Source organism: Peromyscus leucopus, chromosome 11, assembly GCF_004664715.2.
Source record: "Peromyscus leucopus breed LL Stock chromosome 11, UCI_PerLeu_2.1, whole genome shotgun sequence".
Taxonomy (NCBI): domain Eukaryota; kingdom Metazoa; phylum Chordata; class Mammalia; order Rodentia; family Cricetidae; genus Peromyscus; species Peromyscus leucopus.
The window spans coordinates 12502936-12522471 of NC_051072.1; the positions used below are offsets into that span (position 1 = coordinate 12502936).

At 34.1% G+C, this 19536-nt stretch overlaps 1 protein-coding gene across 3 annotated transcripts in view; it reads right to left on the reverse strand.

The window, feature by feature from the left end:
- The window catches only part of Cdh12 (cadherin 12), a 1003328-nt gene that overhangs the window by 554117 nt on the left and 429675 nt on the right, over positions 1–19536 (reverse strand). The window contains exon 3 of one of the 3 annotated variants that reach the window (XM_028868192.2): positions 16207–16326. The exons of the other annotated variants lie outside the window; for them this stretch is intronic. The gene's annotated coding sequence lies outside the window, so the exon portion shown is untranslated. The remainder of the gene's footprint in view (positions 1–16206; positions 16327–19536) is intronic. 3 annotated transcript variants of the gene reach the window in all.

The window sequence follows — 19536 nt, forward strand, 5'->3', positions numbered from 1 at the left end:
TCCTGTGCAAAGAGTTAGTTGAACTGTTCAGACACATTAACAGAAAATGGTCTCCTTCCTTGATTGATTCCCTCATAGTCTGTCTTCATCTCTTTGCGTCTGGCTCCCTCTGTCTCTGTTTCACATTTCCCTCTCTTTCTTCTTCCTTCCCCCCTTATTTCCTTTTTCTTCTTCTTTCTTTCCTTTATTTATTTATTTATTTATTTATTTATTTATTTATTTATTTATTTATTTATTTATTTTGGTTTTTCGAGACAGGGTTTCTCTGCGTAGCTTTGCGCCTTTCCTGGAGCTCACTTGGTAGCCCAGGCTGGCCTCGAACTCACAGCGATCCGCCTGGCTCTGCCTCCCGAGTGCTGGGATTAAAGGCGTGCGCCACCACCGCCCGGCTCTTTCCTTTTTTTAATAGCGTTTCTGGAGTACAGTTGGGTTTCAAATCAGCAATACCAGCACCCCAGCTTAGTTTTGCAATTGATACAAAGTACGGGCAAACACTACCACATCTCCATCTACAAAGTACAGGCAAACACCACCACATCCCCATCTACAAAGTATGGGCAAACAACACCACATCCCTATCTACAAAGTATGGGCAAACAACACCACATCCCCATCTACAAAGTATGGGCAAACACCACCACATCCCCATTTACTACAAAGTATGGGCAAACAACACCACATCCCCCATCTACAATTTGAAACCTTTATTCTTCCATTTTATCGACGTACAAATGTGCTTTGCTCCTTAGTCAAAATATCAAGTGTAATTTTAAAGATTTGCTTTCTTAAATCATATTTTTTTGTATATGTGGGGAGAGGATATGTGTGCATCAGTATAGATGCCCATAGAGACCTATAAGGGCATCACATCCCTTGAAGCCAGAGTTACAGGTGGTTGTGAGCTACCTGTAATGAGTGCTGGAAATCAGGGATCTGGTAGAAAAATTGGTGCCTAAAACCACCAATCCATCTCTCTGCACCCTCACATGCATATTTATACATATCTTCAGATATTTATGACATCAAATCTACCAAGTTCTTGTGAGTTTCTTACTTTAAACATTTGCTTTAAGTCCCTTGGGTCTCATGAAAGAAAATCTCCAGGGAACTTGCTTAGCTGACTTCTGAAGTACTGTTAACATTTTGCTCCTGGCTGTAGTCAATTTAATGTTTTCTTTACTAATACATTAACCTATTAGTATAAATATAGACTCAATTGTCAGTGCACTGGAATTCTGTGTTGTGAACATTCAAGAAAGGGAAAGCTTACATTTATCTTGAAGTTTTGAAATCCAACATTCACCTAGCAGTTTACAAGACAACATAACTAATTGTTGTTGAATATTACTTAAAGTATATAATGTGTGTTACATTTGTTAATGCTGCAATTGTTTAATTGTGTACAGGTGTGTTGCTTTTGTTTATACTGCAGTTATTAAATTATGTAAAGATGTGTTGCTATTTCACCTTGCCTGCCTAAGGCACCCAATTGGTCTAATAAAAAGCTGAAAGGCAATCAACTGTCTCACCTATTCAGAGGGCCTGATCCAGTTGGGGGCCCCTCAGCCTTTGGTTCATAGTTCATGTGTTTCCATTCATTTGGCTATTTGTCCCTGTGCTTTATCCAACCTTGGTTTCAACAATTCTCGCTCATATAAACCCTCTTCTTTCTCACTCTGGACTGAGTCTACCAGGTCGATCTCAGTCCTCGGGGGAGGCTTTGCCCTGGAGGAGGTGGGAATGGGGGATGGGCTGGGGGGAAGGGGAGGGGGCCAGGAAGGGGGAGAACAAGAGAATCTGTGGCTGTTATGTAGAATTGAATGGTATTGTAAAATAAAATAAAAGGAAAGAAAAAAAAAAGCTAAAAGGCCAGTAGCTAGCCAGGGATAGAGGAATAGGGAGGGCTGGTGAGCAGAAAGAATAAATGGGAGAAGGAATCTAGGCTTGAGAAGAGAGAGAACAAGGGAGAAAGAGAAGAAGACTCCCAGAACCAGCCAGCCAGGCAGTTGTCAGACAGACAGACATGAATCAGGACATACAAAATGAAAGGGGAAAAAGCACTGAGGCAAAATGTAGATGAAGAGAAAAAAAGCTAATTTAAGTTATAAGAGGTAGTGGGACAACCATATGATAAGGCTGAGCATTCATAACTAATAAGTCTTCATGTCATGATTTGGGAGCTGGTTGGAGGCCCAAAAGACTGTTATATTTGACATACCAACATGGACCCCAGATTTCCATACAGTGCCTGAGAAAGCTGAAAGAGAGAGAGAGAGAGAGAGAGAGAGAGAGAGAGAGAGAGAGAGAGAGAGAGAGAGAGAGAGAGAGGATATGGCTCCTTAAAGAGTCTCTTCCATATAGTGAGCACTTGAGTAACTGGCATGATTAGTAGAAATAGCAAGCTAAGTAAAAAATGCCTGTCACAGTGCCAAGCACCAGCTTCCTAGAGCTGGGACAGTTAGACTTAGCTCCCAGTTGAACACAGCTCTTGGTCAGGTTCAAGGGGCATAAAGCCTGAACCTGAGTTGGACAGAGCCAGACACTAGTACAAAGCCACTTAGAGGTTTAAGTTTGGCTCACAGAGTCAGAAAAAAACTAGAGACATGCAATGAAGACAGGTCTAGATGGAAAAATCCTCTAAACAGGTTACAGTGTGTTTAAAAATGTGCATAGGCTTAAGAAAGACAAGAAAATGAGTATAGATGGTCACAGGAAAAAATAAATATTTAAAAAATAATGGTAAAGTCTTTAAAGAGAGGGTAAAGTAATATAAAGGGAAAAACACATAAGAGACGGGAAACACACAAGGGGTCTGTATCCTGTATAGTGTATTAACTTTGAATTTTTTGAACACTGATGTGCAAATGACAGCTGCTGAGAGACATGGAATTGTGCAAGGGACTGCTGAACTAAACCAGCCTAGATGCATTGGGTATGACTTAACTTAAAAAATGGAATTCAGAAAATGTTTTGTGTTGGGAAAGAGGTTATGCTTTTGTTCCCACAGAACTAGAAAGGCTGTGGATTCATTCAAGATTAATAGAGATTAGGTTTGATTGAGGAAAACCTCCTGAAAATCTTCCTACAAATATAAAGAAATAAAGCAAGAAAGACTACCAGACAGGTGACATATGTATTGTTCCCTCTGTATGGAAACAGTACTGAGACTGGCCAACAAATGTTACAACTAGTTTTCCTAAGACTTGACCATTATCTCTATTTTCTCAGGCTTCCCTAAAAAGGCCATTATCCTCAGACAAAATATATATGGAAAGGACCTACTTTTGCTAATTAGTATGTTTAAAAGTGTAAGTAGACTGAAGATCTGTTAAACATAGTATAAATATAAGAAAATGCAAAGAAATAATAATAAATCACAGATTATAAATGATGAATATCTTTGGGATTTTAACAGAAAATTTTCTAAGGAAATTGAATGGTAATATTAAGAGTTGACAAAATGAATTTGCCATTAGCTTATTGTGATTAACAATTTAAAAAAATTTAAATTGTTTTTAGAATTTCTTGCATGAGCATGCTATTATTGCATCCTTTCCACCTCTTCTATTCCTTCACCCTAACCCTCCACTTTCAAGTTCACAAACTTTTTCTTCTACAATTATTATTTTTAGATATAAATGAAAATTAATGAGTACATTTACTGTTGATCCAGTAAACACATGTTCAGGGGTGACAGCTTGGGTTTGAATAAGCTACAAGGGCCCTCATTGCTCAAGAAAATGCTTCAAGAATTAATTCGTATCTGACAATGTAAAACTAAGCAACTACTCAAGGCTGGAGAGGTCATAGACACTACACAAGAGAATACTACTACTAAATAACATTACTAAAATACTACTACTTCCATTTTCCTAAGTCAGCAAAACCTGTAACTATATTCTAAATGTTTATTCCCATACCTGTGAGACGAGTAGCTTTCTTACCAAATTTCCTCAAACGGGGCTTCTTCTTGAAGCAAAGTGAAGCTACTACAGAGATATACAAATCATCAAAATAGAGACTAAGTGACCTTGGGTTACCCATCCCCAGTTATATCTACAGGACAACTCATAGCCCTTAGGCTCAGGGAACATTATAGAAGAGGTTCTGGGGTGGGAGTAAGGGTGGAGTGCAGAGGGGATGTGTGAAAGGAGTTAAAAGGCAGAAAGATAGGAAGCCTACATCAAAACTGTGTACATTTTTAAATGTAGCTTACAGATAGCTCAGCAGTCCTTGAAGAAAATATTTATTCTCTGTTGTTGAAGACTGTGTCTAGCCAAATGATAGATTTTAGTTTTATCAAATTACTATCCAGAAAAAGTGTAGATCCCCATAACTGATTTTGAATATATGTTCTTTCAAATTTAGATTTTAAGAACTCACTGACAACTTTGAGAAGACATGTGACTATCTGAGCAGTGACTACAAGTAATGGAGACTCCATATTAATAAATATTAAAATGATTGTGTATGAGAAGTTTCTTTCAGTCTGTATATGCTTTCTATGATACAAAGAAATGTCAATATTTTATAAAATTCTGAATTATTCTAAATGAATTCATTGTATAACTATTTGATTATTTATAAATAATAGTATTCAATATTAATACGTTTAACATTTTAATTCCTTTTTTTATTCATTTTGAAGTAGTGGTAAATGAACCCAGTATCTTGCATATACAGAGTAAGAGTTCTACCATGGAGTTATATCTCCAAGTTCTGTATTCATTGAATTTTAAAATTCAAATTTTTCATAGTTATGTTTCCTGAATTCTTTAGTCAGGATCTTAGAAACAATATAGACATAATTTAAGCCTACATTCCACAGGAAACATTTGGATTTTTGAGAAAACTGGATAAATATACCATAATCAAAAACAGAAGTCATTTGTATAAGTTGAGGAGGAGTTAAAGTATTTTCCCTTTGTACTACCAAGAATAAGAAAATTATCAGAAAACAATAGCTAGAAAAGCTTGGGAAGCTGATAGAACTAACCAGCACTCTTGGGGACACACCTGGGTGACCCTTGCTGTAAATAAATAGGCAGGAAGATGTCTAACAAATTTGGAGTTCTATGTGGATGATACAGTAATGACCTATAGGCAAGCATGTGCAAGTAACAGCAGGAAGTAATGTCTTAAATGATAAGTAAATTCATGGAGACAATTTACTATAACTCAGAATATACTAAGAAAAATTTAGAAAAGTCCTTGCTGTCTAGAAAGTTTCTCTATAAGATTTATTTCAATTGCTGGATAATTTAATAATTATACTTATTTGACAGTTTAATATTTCCAAATTGTTTATTTATGAAATATTGAACTTAGAAATGACTTGGAATTGGTTCTAATTTCAAGTAGAAAAGTCTACAAAATAATTAACGCATATAATTATATTTGTATGATTATACAATGAAAAAACATCCTAAATATATATAAATATATACCATGTTTCTATAAACAACATAATTGAGTAAGATATAATGGAAACAGTACATTATTTTCAGAGCTGAAAGAATATATTTTTCTTTTATTAATAGATTAATATAATTTATGATGCTTTCCACATGTGAAAATTAGCTTAGCCTTGAGTTTCCTTTTCCAATTATGTCTTTTCTGTATATTTTTCATGATTTTAAAATAATGATTATTAAACACAATTAGTTTAACCAATGCTTTGACCAGAGTTTTGCTCAATATTTTAGTTAATCAATGTGAGTACTATTTTTTAATGGAAAATCTGTTCTGTGTATTATGTTTACCTGGCTTTAGAAAAAATTCTAATGAGAAGATATGTACAGTATTACATATCATACATCTAATACAAGAGAAGTAAAAGAAAACTCTAGGAGTTAGAAGGGAGTTTTTTCCAGAGCAAAGAAAATGAGGAAAATTTGGTATGTGGAAAGAAACCCTTCTGTAAACATTAGTTTGGGAAAGCATAAGTATTTTGTACTTCATCCTTACATATTTGGAAAACATTTGGAGCTTAAAAAACTAAGTGTGATATGCATATCTTTATACACCTTTTGGGTTTAGTTTTAAGGTAGAATCAAAATCAGGATTGTTTAAAATAGAAACTTAAATAACTCACTTGATCCAGAGGCAATGACAGCAGATTACTTACATTAAGGTGGCTACCACGTTAACAAATACATAGTACATTAGTAAAGATGGTTTAGGAATCTTGTGAGCAGAATCTTAAATTTAGTTTGGCTAAATTAGCAAATACAATGTCTTAACAACAGAGATACTCTAGAATCTTCTAGAGGAAACAAGCCAGCATTAAAGAGGATCTCCCCGTGTTTTCTGACAATTGGTTCATAGGTAGGTGTTCCGTGTGTTTCCAGAGACAAGGTGCAGTTTTCTGCTTTGGGTTATGCAGTAATTTAATTCAATATTAATGTGGACACAGTGTCATTGTGTTTCTTCCCTCCTGCCATTCTCGCCTGCAATTTTACATGCTCAGTAATTGGACTTCCCTTGTCTAGCAAAGCTTACATGTTAAATGGTATTTACTGGTTCATAAAGACAGAATATCCCTGGATAAAATACAGAGTTTATTAAAAGTGTGCTGATCCATTAGCTTAACAAGGCCACATCAACACAGTTTATCTTGCACACTGTCGTGAAGAGTGCCAGTTTCCTTCTAAAATGAGCTTTCCTGGTGGAATAGGATGGCTTCCAGCACAGTAAGGGTCTGGTGCCTCCTCATTTACAGCTGCCTCAGAGAGAACTGGGACAGTGTAGACAAGTTGTCCTGAGCTCTACTCTCACTGAACTAGTGGAACTAAAAAGCTCCCAATGCAGAGAAAAGACCTCCCCCTCCCCATTTCCCTTCCTAAGCATGCACATTTCAATAATCCATCCTATTCAACTCCCATAAAAATCTCCAACATGGTATCTTTAGTTGTGAGTAATACTTAATAGAAAAGTCTTTAATTCATCAGTTGTTATAACACTTGCGTTGTATTTCCCCAGCAGATAAAGTAAGTAGGATACAATCATCCTAAACCCTAAGTGTAAAAGTTCATTAACACTACATTTGAATTAGTGTGCCTGGGCATACTGAAGGTGACATGGAGTTTCAGAAATCCATACGAAGTTGCTTGAATCACCCACTTAAATTTGCTGGAAACCTTGTAAAGACTAAACAATGAGGTAATAATATTTCACTTATCAGTAAAGAAAAAATGTAAGACTGTGATAGTTCTTCGTGGCAAATAATGCTTGTTCCATGACTAATAGTGAAATCTGTTTCAGTTTTATATTTTATTAACCTTAAGTCTTGGTAGTAATCATCGTTCCAAAAAGCAGCTATTGCAACATGTGCAAGTAAATGTACTGTGTGAATACAGAGTCAGTTATTTCAGGTGCCACTGAAATTCAAGAAAAGTGTGTTAATGTATTGCAAGGGAATAAGCTGAAGGACTTTTGCCTCATTCTTAAAATTCATAGTTTTCTTGATAAATATAAATCTTATATATTACTACAGTTTGACCAAAAACTATTTCCTTGCAGATATTTATGTAGCATTTTTTCATTTGGTTAATGATAAATAGTTTGGAATGCTACCATTAACAGAAGAGGCACTGTCATAACTCAACCACAGCAGACATATATGTGAATGAAAAGTAGCTTTGATAAGTAAGATCATAAAATGTAAAAAGCTGGAAGAAATATAAACTTTTGTTTCAGGAAGACAAAAATAAATAATTATGAGTGAGGACTGAAGTTACTTAAAATGATCACTGATACAATGTCTAAATAAAAAGATCTATAAGATATTTTATAAATACATTTATAATAATATAATAATAACAATTTGGATTGTTTTTTAATTGATGATACTGGACTGCATATTTTCACATAGATCTCAAATCTCTTCTAAACTTACAGATAAAAGTTGTAACAAAATACATTGAAATTATCATTATACTTTGGAATAAGTTATTCTCAAGACACTAAATATGATTCTTCTTCAAGCTAAAAGAATTGTCATTCCAATTTTTTTCTAAACTCCAAAATATAGGGATTCACATATGTACATGTATTAGTCAAAGACATAGTAAATGTCTTGAAGTATGAAATATCTTGTAAAGTCAGTAAAAAATATAATGAATTTTGTTTTCTTTTTCACCCAATACATTTATCTACTATTTTGTAGCTATAATTTTAAGTATATAGATTAAATCAAAACACAATAGGTAAATATTAGGAGATTAAATACAATAGAAAGTCAGATAAATATTGTAAGGTGCTAGAAAACTGTAGAAAGAAAATTAATGTAGTCATAGGGGAAGTAAAACCCATGATGATTAAAGTACAACCTGCTAAGATGATGTTAATTCAGCAGGTTATAAGAACAAGAAGATTCACATCATCTGTGCATGAAGCAGAGGTTCAGTTACTCTTTGTGATGAAATGTGGGAAAAGGATGGACTGCCAGATGCTAGAGAAGGCACACAGTTCTCTCTCAGCAGAAAAACAAGTTGTGTTTAAAGTTCCATGTCTCATATGCTGAAGTTATCATTTTGGAGTTGATTAAGAGTGATAATATTACCATTTCCTAGGAACTGCAAAGACCATGCCTCAGTAGCAACAAGAACACTCCCATCTCTCCCATTTGTCCAGCTGTAAGCTTCAGTGGTGTTCTAAATTGATTTAGTGCTATATCATAGTTAAGAGCTGTGGTCTCCTTGTTCATGGTCCATGTTTAAATCATGTGTTGGACATGCTGCAGGTCTATGACATGAGTGACTGACTAGTAACATGTCAGAAAACATATTTTATAGATAATAAGCTCATAAGATTGGTGCTTCAAATTGTCGGTTTTATCTTTCATTCTGATCTATTTTCTTCACTGTAGACTGGGAGAATCATACCTTTCAAAGAACTATTTGATGACCATGTGGTAGAATGTGTTTAATATTTTTATAAATTCTGAAGCACAGTTAAACTTTATAAATACTAATTTTAACTGTGACATTTGTAGTAACTCAATATTAGAATACAGTTTAGGCTTACAGCTAGACAAAGGAAAGAAATGGGAAAACCCACAGAGCCTTCTGAGGAGTAGATCTTTGAGTTCCTATGAAATAGTAACAATAAAACTCCTTAGACAACACCAGAGTAACCAATTAACAAAACACCCATGGGAGAATTTTTAAGTATAAATCACACTACTTCTGTCTAAAGCATTAACTTATGAAAATTTATTTATGTTTTAAATTATTTGTTCTCAAATTCTCTTTTATTGTGTATCTCTGGAGTAAAATACTGAAAAAAGTTTAGCCAATACCATTTTTTTTACTAATGTCAAAATATTGAACAGAATTTCATCTGAAATATTAGTTTCCATGTTTCTTGATATTGTAGCTTGAACAAATTGTTATTTTGTAACAATAGGAATAACAGAATATTAGTGAAATCAATAAATATTAATCTATATTTTCATAGTGAAATCATTATTTTCCAGTGTCATCTATATTTAGAAATATTTGCCTCATTAAAATCAGCTATTTATTCTAAGTGTAGTGATTCTATTTTGTGATACATGAACAATGATATATTTGCATTACATTAAATTAAATTAGTCATCTCATACTGTTTAGGAATCCATGTAATTTCTGGGTAAATTTTAGAATGTGTGTAATAAGAATGCACAATTATTCAAAGCTCATTTTATGTAAACAGAATAATTAATACAGAAATCTCAAATGCTATCAACTGTCAAAATGAATATTCTTATGACTTAGAAAAATCTGGCTTACTGCCTTGAACAATTTAGAAAACATTAGATAATTGGCTTTAAGCACACTAAGTATATTCATAGTCATGCAAATGAGATTCAAGAAGGTATTATGTAAAAAATATTAGGGACTATGTGCCTGGATTGCTTGTTTCCTCCATGATAATAAAGAAGATAAATTATGACAATGTTCATTTAAAAAACAAAGCACAATGGATTTTGATACGAAGAAATAAAAAAAATATAGAGGGGATTACACTGATTCTGTTTCTCTTGAGGGAAAGTGTCATTCTGAAATATATTCATCTAAATGTAAATGGGCTAAGGGTATTCTACTTGCCTATTACCCTTTATAGCTTTTAAAGATATTATGCATATATTCAAAACTGACCTGAAGTCAGTGAAAAATCATGACACTCAAGTCCAAACATTCAAATCTAGACAGGGCCACTGAGCAAGTCCCTCTAACAAACATCTAATAAAAAATCATAAATCCTAAATGCAGGATATAACAAAAATTGAAAAAGTTATATTTAATTCTATTCTATTTTAAGCCTTTTAGTTTGTCACTTCGTGACCTCTTCCAATATGAAATTTTATATTATGATACACAATTCAATTTCTTTTCCTTCAGTGTTTCTTTCTTTTTTAATTTTCATTATTTATTTATTTATTTATTTATTTATTTATTTATTTATTTATTGATTTTTCAAGACAGGGTTTCTCTGTGTAGATTTGTGCCTTTCCTGGAACTCATTCTGTAGCCCAGGCTGGCCTCCAACTCACAGAGATCCACCTGCCTCTGCCTTGCAAGTGCTGGGATCAAAGACGTGTGCCACCACTGCCCAGTAGTGTTTTATTTCTATAGTGTATAATTTCTATAGTTGAATCTGTTATTATTCAGGCAATAATGTTGTAGCCAATTGTCTATCATGTTACTCTTGGTAAAGAGTGTTCCAAATATCAAGAGAGAAAGCTTGTTTATCAAGATCAGTATGTTCTCTATTCTTGTTTAGGGATACAAAGTTTAATATATTTAATTCTTAGTGCAAGATTTTACCTTTTTCAATTATTTTCCATTTTGGGTACCTGTGATCAAAACTACTTAGTTCCTTCTAATTCAGATTTACCACCAATATTTTTTACAATAATAAAATTTAAAGGGCCCATGTATGTTGGTGTACATTTTAATCTCAGACTCAGTAGACAGAGGAAGGAGGATCTTTCTGAGATAGAGAGGACTGCCTGGTTTATATAGTGAGTTCCACATCATCCATGAATATATTATGACAACCCACTAAAAAAAAATTAAGCTTCGATTTTCAATATAGCCTAAGATGGCTCATAGAAAACATAAATTTAAGAAGAGAAAGATGTAATAAAACATACAATAGGCAATATGCTAATACAAATAATGTATAATTTCAGCAAATAATCTTGAATGGGCTTTGTCACTTTCCTACGGAAGCAACCCAGACACCTAGAAATTTCTATAACCCTCAGAGATGCACCATGATGAATGTGTCATGGCTTCTTTTTGCCATTGTGTGATGCATGTTTCTTACACCTACTACCAGTTTTGACCATCTGCTTTGCATCTTCATAATTTTACTGATAATGTTGGTTTGTCACATTAATACATTAACAGTTTATTATAAAGTGAAATTTAGTATATATATAGTGTATAATTTCTATAGTTGAATCTGTTATTATTCAGGCAATAATGTTTTAGTCAATTGTCTATCATGTTACTCTTGGTAAAGAGTGTTCCAAATATCAAGCGACAAAGCTTGTTTATCAAGATCAGTATGTTCTCTATTCTTGTTTAGGGATACAAAGTTTAATATATTTAATTCTTAGTGCAAGATTTTACCTTGCACTAAGGTATATGACATATATATATATATATATATATATATATATATAGTCTCAGTGTCTTTAAATTCAAATATGTCTATACTTGTAAAGAGACTGAATTAAAATTCAGTGTTAATGAACTTAAAAGGAGGGTACATTTCCATCACTTCCAGTTGAGACGCATGTGACCTTGGGTGAATTTAGTTTCAAGCATTTTTTTTAAATGAATAAAAAGAATTTTTAAGTGAGAAGAAATATAAAATCAAGAAAGTCCCCTTCCTATTAATACCAGCATTGTAATGATATTCATTTAACAACCACTCATATACAAATTAGGTTCAGAAAAAAATGCAATCATTTAGATACTTAGATTATTTACAAATAAGCTATTAATAATTATATGAGTATAAATTATATTTCCTCCTTGGTTTATAAACAGGTTGGGTACAGAACTATTCAAATAGAATTCTCCATTTTAAATATAAGTAAGGTATTCTAGCAATGTGCCTTCAAACAATAAGTATCAGGGGAAATAGAGCCATTTCAACCAGGATGCTGGGAGGGTATAGAAGCCTAATATCTATTGGTACTGATTAGGAATTAGACATTCCTTAACCACACTAACCACCTCCACTTATGTTTTTGAGTCAGATTATTCTAAATCACCTTGGTGATTAGAAATATTTCTATTTTGTTTTAGTCCAGCTGACTGAGTTATCAGGCAGGCTAACATTCACAGGAATTTGGAGTTCTTGTACAATTCCTCCTTTGAGTACTTACTCATACACTTCACTCACAAAGTAAAAAACAAAGCAGTCCTGATAAACTACAAGAACACACTGGCACCAACCATAGAACCCACAGGAGACAACTTGAAAATACTGAACAATTTCATTCCCTGTGCTTTTATTTTTATAAATTACTTAATTTTGTTCATTACAAAGCAAGTCTATAATAATATAACCAAAGTAATCTGCTAGTTAAGTAGTATCTACTGTATCTGAAGTATCATTTCTGCAAATGTAGGTTTAAAGGAATAAGTGTCCCACTTTAAAATCTTCCGATGATGAGTTTGATAGTTTCACTGACTTAGGGATTAGAAATTAATCTTCTAGGATGGACAAAAAGAGTAGAAATATGGCACAGGACTCATGACATTATGCCCTAGGAATAAATACAGAATAGTGATAAAAATGGTTACTGACTGTATTGCATAGTGACAGGCTATAGTTTCAGGCTTAGAAAACATCATGCGAAAACAGAGAACAAATGGCTGATTTATGTGTAAATCCTTATCCCCTTACTAAACAATGCTGGAATTACTTAAAAAGAATCCTAGGTCCTGTAACTAGGCTCTACAAGGGGAAGTGACTGTTGATTAAGCCTGAGAAACTGAGTTCAATTCCCAGAATCCATGGTGAAGGAAGGAACTAAGTCCCAGAATCATCTGTCCTCTTTTTATATCATGAATGTGCTTACACCAACAATATCACATCCAAATAATAATAATAATAATAATAATAATAATAATAATGATAATGATGATAATAATGGTAATATTGATAGTATTCATACTTTTAGCACTAGTAGTAGTTAGTATCCTAACTGGTTTCCTTGAAGAAACACTAATTCATGAAATAATGAAATCCCTAGACTAGTACTTGCACTGCAGCACACATCAAAAACTGATGGGGGAATGTCTTCCTGGATACTGCGCAAATGTGTTGCTCTGATTGGTTGATAAATAAAGCTGTTTGGCCTATGGCAAGGCAGCTTAGAGGCATGTGGGAAATTCAAAGAGAGAGACAGGAAGAAGGTAGGGAGAGACACCAGCAAGCCTCCCAAGGAGCAATGTATAATGGGATGCCGATAAAGCTATGGAACATGTGAAGATACATAAATTAATAGTTATCGGCTAATTTATGTTATAAGAGCTAGCTAGCAAAAGGCTTGAGCCATGACCATGCAGTTATAATTAATATAATCCTCTGTGTGTTTACTTGGGGATACTTGTAAGCGAGATTTGTTCTGACTGCCAGCAGTCGGGGACACAGGAAATCTTCCAACTACAAAAAACTAACCTCACGATTCACCATAATTCAAAAGATATACTGTGATAAATTTTCCTTAATGTCAGTTAATGGGTAGCCTTCCAATACCTTTCCCAAGTGGTATAGACTAAATCTAATCTTACATTATATTAAAAATTTAGTACCTTTCCCTCATTGTCCAATGTTAGAAATAACAATGTTTGATGCAGCATTTTCCTTGCAGCAGTATTTAAATAAATATTAATCAGGGAGTCTAAATTCTTCCTTCGACATTCAGACATCCAGCTTTCCTAATTCCATTTATTGAATAGACTGTCTTTTCTCTACTGGGTATTTTTGGCAACCTTGTAAAGAACTAGCTGACAGTTGTTATATGTACCAATGTTTGGGTCTTTGATTCTGTTCCATTGGTCTTCATGGCTATTTTTGTGCCAGTGCTATGTGGTTTGTTTTACTATAGCTCTATAATGCAGTTTAATATCTGCTATGATAATCCACCTAACATTGTTCCTTTTGTGCAATATTACTTTTGCTATTCTTGGGTCTGTTTTAGTTTCATATGCATTTTGTTGGTTTTTATTTTATCTGAAGAATATTGTAGGCTTTTAACTGGGGCTGCATTGGAATCTGTAAATTGATTTTGGCAAGATAATCATCTTAAGTTTATTGATTCAGAAAGATTGAATGTATGTTCTCGTAGACGAATTTCTAAACAGTCTCATTAAATAAGAAGCACAGAGCCAAATATAGGGATGAAAGCCATAGAGATCAGAGAGTGATAGCCACCAACTAGCCTTAGCTCACCATGCCTCCTTAGCTTCCTATGAGAACCAGCTTCTTCCTGTCTAACCTGTGGCTTTATTGCTTTGCTGTTCTGCCTTCTCATTGTCTCTTAGCCCATCCACCTCACTTCTTCATCACTGCCTGTCTGCACAGACCTCCAGGTCTTTATGGTTGGTACTGGGATTAAACTTGTGTGTCACCATGCTTGGCTGTGTCCTTGAAAGCACAGAGACTCTGCCTGCCATGTGATCAGATGAAGGGTGCGTGCTACTTCCACCTGACTTCTGTTTATGGATGGTTATCAAAGTCCTCTGATCTCCGGGCAAACTTTATTTATTAACATGCAAATAAAATATCACCACAATGTTCATCTTCTCATGTTCACTATCTCAGGTAAAACAGGGGCAGTTTTATAAGACCTGCTCAACAGAAGGGAATTAATGGCTGATACTGAAAATGTAGCCAAATATCTAATGCTGGCGAGGACAAGTACCTTAGAGGAAAACCTACTATTGCCATTTTCCTAAACTATTATAGTTTCTAACTGCATTCTAAATACTTACCTTTATATCCACAGAGAAGTGGTAACTATCACCTCTAATTAAAGACATTTACTTTCAAGTCATATATAGACCTTTACAGTAATCTACATCTGTTGGAAATGCAGAGAACAATGAAGTGACTATGCTGTGTGCAACCAAAATTGGTATACTGACAATGCAACCCTAAACTTAAGACTGGGAGAACATAATGGAAGAGTGGGAAGAAAGGTCATAAAAGCATGATAATCATGACATCTGCTGGGATATAGTGTTTTCTATATATGACAGGAAACATGTTCCAGTGAAATATCAACAGGTTGCCTAACAATATCTGTCTAATAATAACATCAGTTGACATGCCAGTGCGGGTATAGTAAACCACTCAAGGCTTCACTAGTAGATATCAAGTTACATATAATTAATAGCTGTTGATAGATGTAAAATTAGTTTTCTTCCAGGGGTGAGCCACCAGATAAGTATGAGGGCTAGTATCAATTAAAGGGCAAAATATTAAATTGTATAAATTTATTATAAGGTGTTTTAAGGAATGTTAATAACACGTTATTTTAAGACAGGTAAAACTGATGCAGTTGACATGAAATTTCACTTGAAAATAAAACCAATGAATAAGAAAAAATACATGATATCATAAAGATTAATAAAAAATACTCTCATTGTGTCCTGATAAGGCTGTGTATGCAAGTGACTAATTTCAATAAAGGGGGTAAAGTTTTAATATCGAGATTTATTACTGTGGGGAACTTTTTAGATATAAATCTGATGAATCTCAGTTTTATAGAGCCTAAGATCCATTCTATAAAATGACCAACTTATAACATACAATTAATTTTTAACGGCTATATAATAAGAATGACATAAATTTCAGGAATGCTATCACTACTCAGTGTTAGTTACATTTACTCCTCAATATTAAGTTAAATGTCTTCAATATAACTCCTCTGATAACTCTTAAATATAACTTGAGGATTATTTGAAATTGGGGATGGAATATTTATTACTATGAAAATCTATTTCTGAAACTTTAGTACTTGTATTCGCAGTGCTTCCAGGAGACGGAAATAATACAAGCAGCATACCACCAGGGGTGTTTACAGAAATGACCATGCATTAGTTTTTCAAAACCTTTTAAACATCTTTTCTTATGGTTCTTGACAGCTGAGGGCAAACAAGGTTCTTTGTCAATTTATGGCTGAGCCAATACCTGTAAAGATCCTCTGAGATTACAGTGAGCTTCAGCTAATGTCCGTTTCTTTTATGCTACATCTGGGCATTGAAGACTGACGGCTTCCTGGTTAGCTATCTGTCTCCCAGACTCATTTACCTGAAGCGTAAAATGAAGACTGATGAGCTTTTGGGGTGGACTTAATATTTAGCACATTAAAAGCTAATTTATTATAGATTAATGTGACCTTAACAACACCAGGCTTTCCTCATTTCATTTTATTTTTTGAGTAAGAGAAAAAAAATTCCCAATGGGGAAAGCCCAAGCTAACTCATGATAGGCTATATGTTTGGAAGTTTCATATGTATATATATCACACATACTCTACTGTAATGCTTAGAGATCTTTGTATGACCAGACTTCTAGAGTAGAAAAAAAGTCCAGATTTAACTTGAAGAATGCATAGTCCTATAATTTACTTACATAAAAGAACAAATAGCATTATTTATTCAATATATATGATCACATTTGAAATACAAGGGTAAGAGTATAAATGTCTTATTTGAACAACACTAAAACTTTTGTGAGGTTGTAGATTTATTCCTTTCAATTAAAGAAATTTCATTTTCCACTTTGCACATTAGATAAGTAACATAATCAGGATTCACATGGATATACAGATTCATACAAATACACATCTTAATGTGAATACACAGATATTCTAGCACCCCCTGTATTAGAAACAATCTAAGCAATTGCCGAATATACCTAGAGACACAATAGCCTTTATCTCATGACAAGTGTATATATGCTCTTGTCTGAAAGGAAATTGGTGCCACGGTAGAAAGCTCAAGATTAATTTTACACAATTTTAAGTCTTTATATTTTTATTTTTTGAGTTACAATAACAAAGGTGTAATTTACTATGTGAAAGTCTATTTCTTAATACTTTTATTTAAATGACAATTAAGTACAAAATAAGATCTAGTGCTGCAATAAAGTTGAGTTCAAATCCTCAGAAAAGTAAAAACTTGAATCTTCTTTTGTAGAAATTATAAAAACAGTTAAGTGAAAATTTACATCTATATAGAGTACCGAATACATTCTTTTTGCGTAGTTTTGCCCCTTTCCTGGAGCTCACTTGGTAGCCCAGGCTGGCCTCGAACTCACAGCGATCCGCCTGGCTCTGCCTCCCGAATGCTGAGATTAAAGGCGTGCGCCACCACCGCCAGGCCCTGAATACATTCTTTAGTGGCAAGTCTGTACTTTCAACGACAGCCTTTATTCTCTATGTTCTTTCAGTTTCTGTGTTATTCTTTGTCTTGTATTGACTTTACTTAGGTTTAAGATGGCAGTTCTTTTGGAAGTTGTGATTTTTAACAGGGGGAAGACAGAACTGTGTTACTAACAACAAAAAAACCCAAAACTTATTTGCAGGAAAAATGTCATATGATGCAGAATTTAAAAGATTCTGTAAGCATGCCCATAGCCAGACTGAACATAAAAATAGCAGAGTTCACACCTACGTTTTAATAATGGTACTCAAATGTTAAAAGGTGAGAATACCATCTGTCTGTTGGGGAGTTTGGTTAGCCAATATATTAACACCTGTGTAAGCATGAAAACCTATGTTCAGATCCTCAGAAAGTCATGTAAAAGCCAAATTTTTACAGCAGCATAAATCTGTAATCTTAATTCTATGGAGCTGGAACAGGTAAATTGGAGCTCATAGGCCAAAGAGCCTAGCTAAAGATGTGTGTTCTGGCTTTGGAGACTCTGTCTCAAAAAGTAAGGAAGGGAGTAATTGAGTAAGACACACAGCTGGACCTCTGGCCTCTGTGTGCATACGTATGATTATGAGCACACACATGCAAATATGTACTCATCCATATGAAATCATACATGCACTCACACAAAGAAAGAGAAAAGCTTTCTATTTATTGATGAAATAGTATGGCATTAGAAATTGTTGGATTGGAGTGATGTTTAATTGTTTGATGCCAAATATGGAGAGTTATATTTCTACACTAGAGCTAGGGATAAGGAATGATTCTCAATGTTACTACTGAAAACAGAACACTGTACTTTTTTCTGTGACAGGAGCTATATGCCAAATGTCATGCTGGGAAGATTTCTTAAATGAATTAGCATTAGGGATGCATCTAGAAAAGATAAATGAAAAGCATCTGGCAAAAGTACTTCAAGAAGTTAGAAGTGATTATCTCAAACACAAAGACAAGGCTTAGGGAAAATAAAGCTACTAGGCATTTCTAATATTTTGTTAATTATCATTCATTCATTCACTAAACAAATATAGATGGTGTATCAGTTGAGTTTATGTATGTCCTGTTAAAATATTGAGGCTGGAGAGACAGCTGTGGAGTCAAGAGCAACTCTGGCTTATAAAGGATCCACGTATGTGAGTGCCAATATAGCAAGTCATAAACAGTTGTACCTCCAGTTCTAAGGGTGATATACCTACTTCTAGCCGCTTCAGGCATCATGACCACACAAGGCACACTTACATATATCCAGATAAAATGCTCATGCACATAATATTAAAAAATAAAGATTAATCAAAATGTACATTCATCAGTTCTGTCTAGATTATATTGGAGCAATAAGAATCAAACTTCCAAACCATTACACTTCTTTTAAACTCACTTTACTAATAAAAGAATATCTCTGCATTACTATTTTCATTTTATGTCTTAGTGTAATGTGGTAATATGAGTTTATGAAAATATATCTTACATTCCGAGAGACTTGGACTTTAATGATCTCAGAGCCAAAGTAACACAGCTTGAGGTCACTTAGACATAAGACTGATATCTTACTGAGCCCTTAGCTAATATCTTTAGCCTTCCTTTAAGATTACAACATAACAGCCAACCTCATTTGCCTTGGATTTCCTGCATAACCAACTTTTATAGCCGAAGCTAGTGCAGAGCTATATCTTAAATTATATATATAGCCTTCCATGCTTCTGCCACATGAGTAATGCATGTGCACATGTATGTTCTAGTAATATGTGTTGAAATTAGAAAATAGAGCGAAAGCAATTTTATAAAAATTAATATCCAATGGAAATGTTGGAAGTAACCTATGGATATTGCTTAATAGCATTTATTCGTGTGTTATATGGTTCAGTTGGATTCAGGCACTTAATTTCTTATAAGTGCTTTTGAAGATTTCTGTAAAGTGTTCCTCACTTCTTCCCTCTGAGATGCTTTATGTGCTGTTCAATACAAGAGAGATCAAAGCCCTTTGTTTACGGCACAAAAGGAGAGGCAGAAGGACAGAAAACATAGTTGATGTCAGGCAGGCACCAGCTCAGAGTCATAAAATGGACAGAATGCAGGCAGAAAA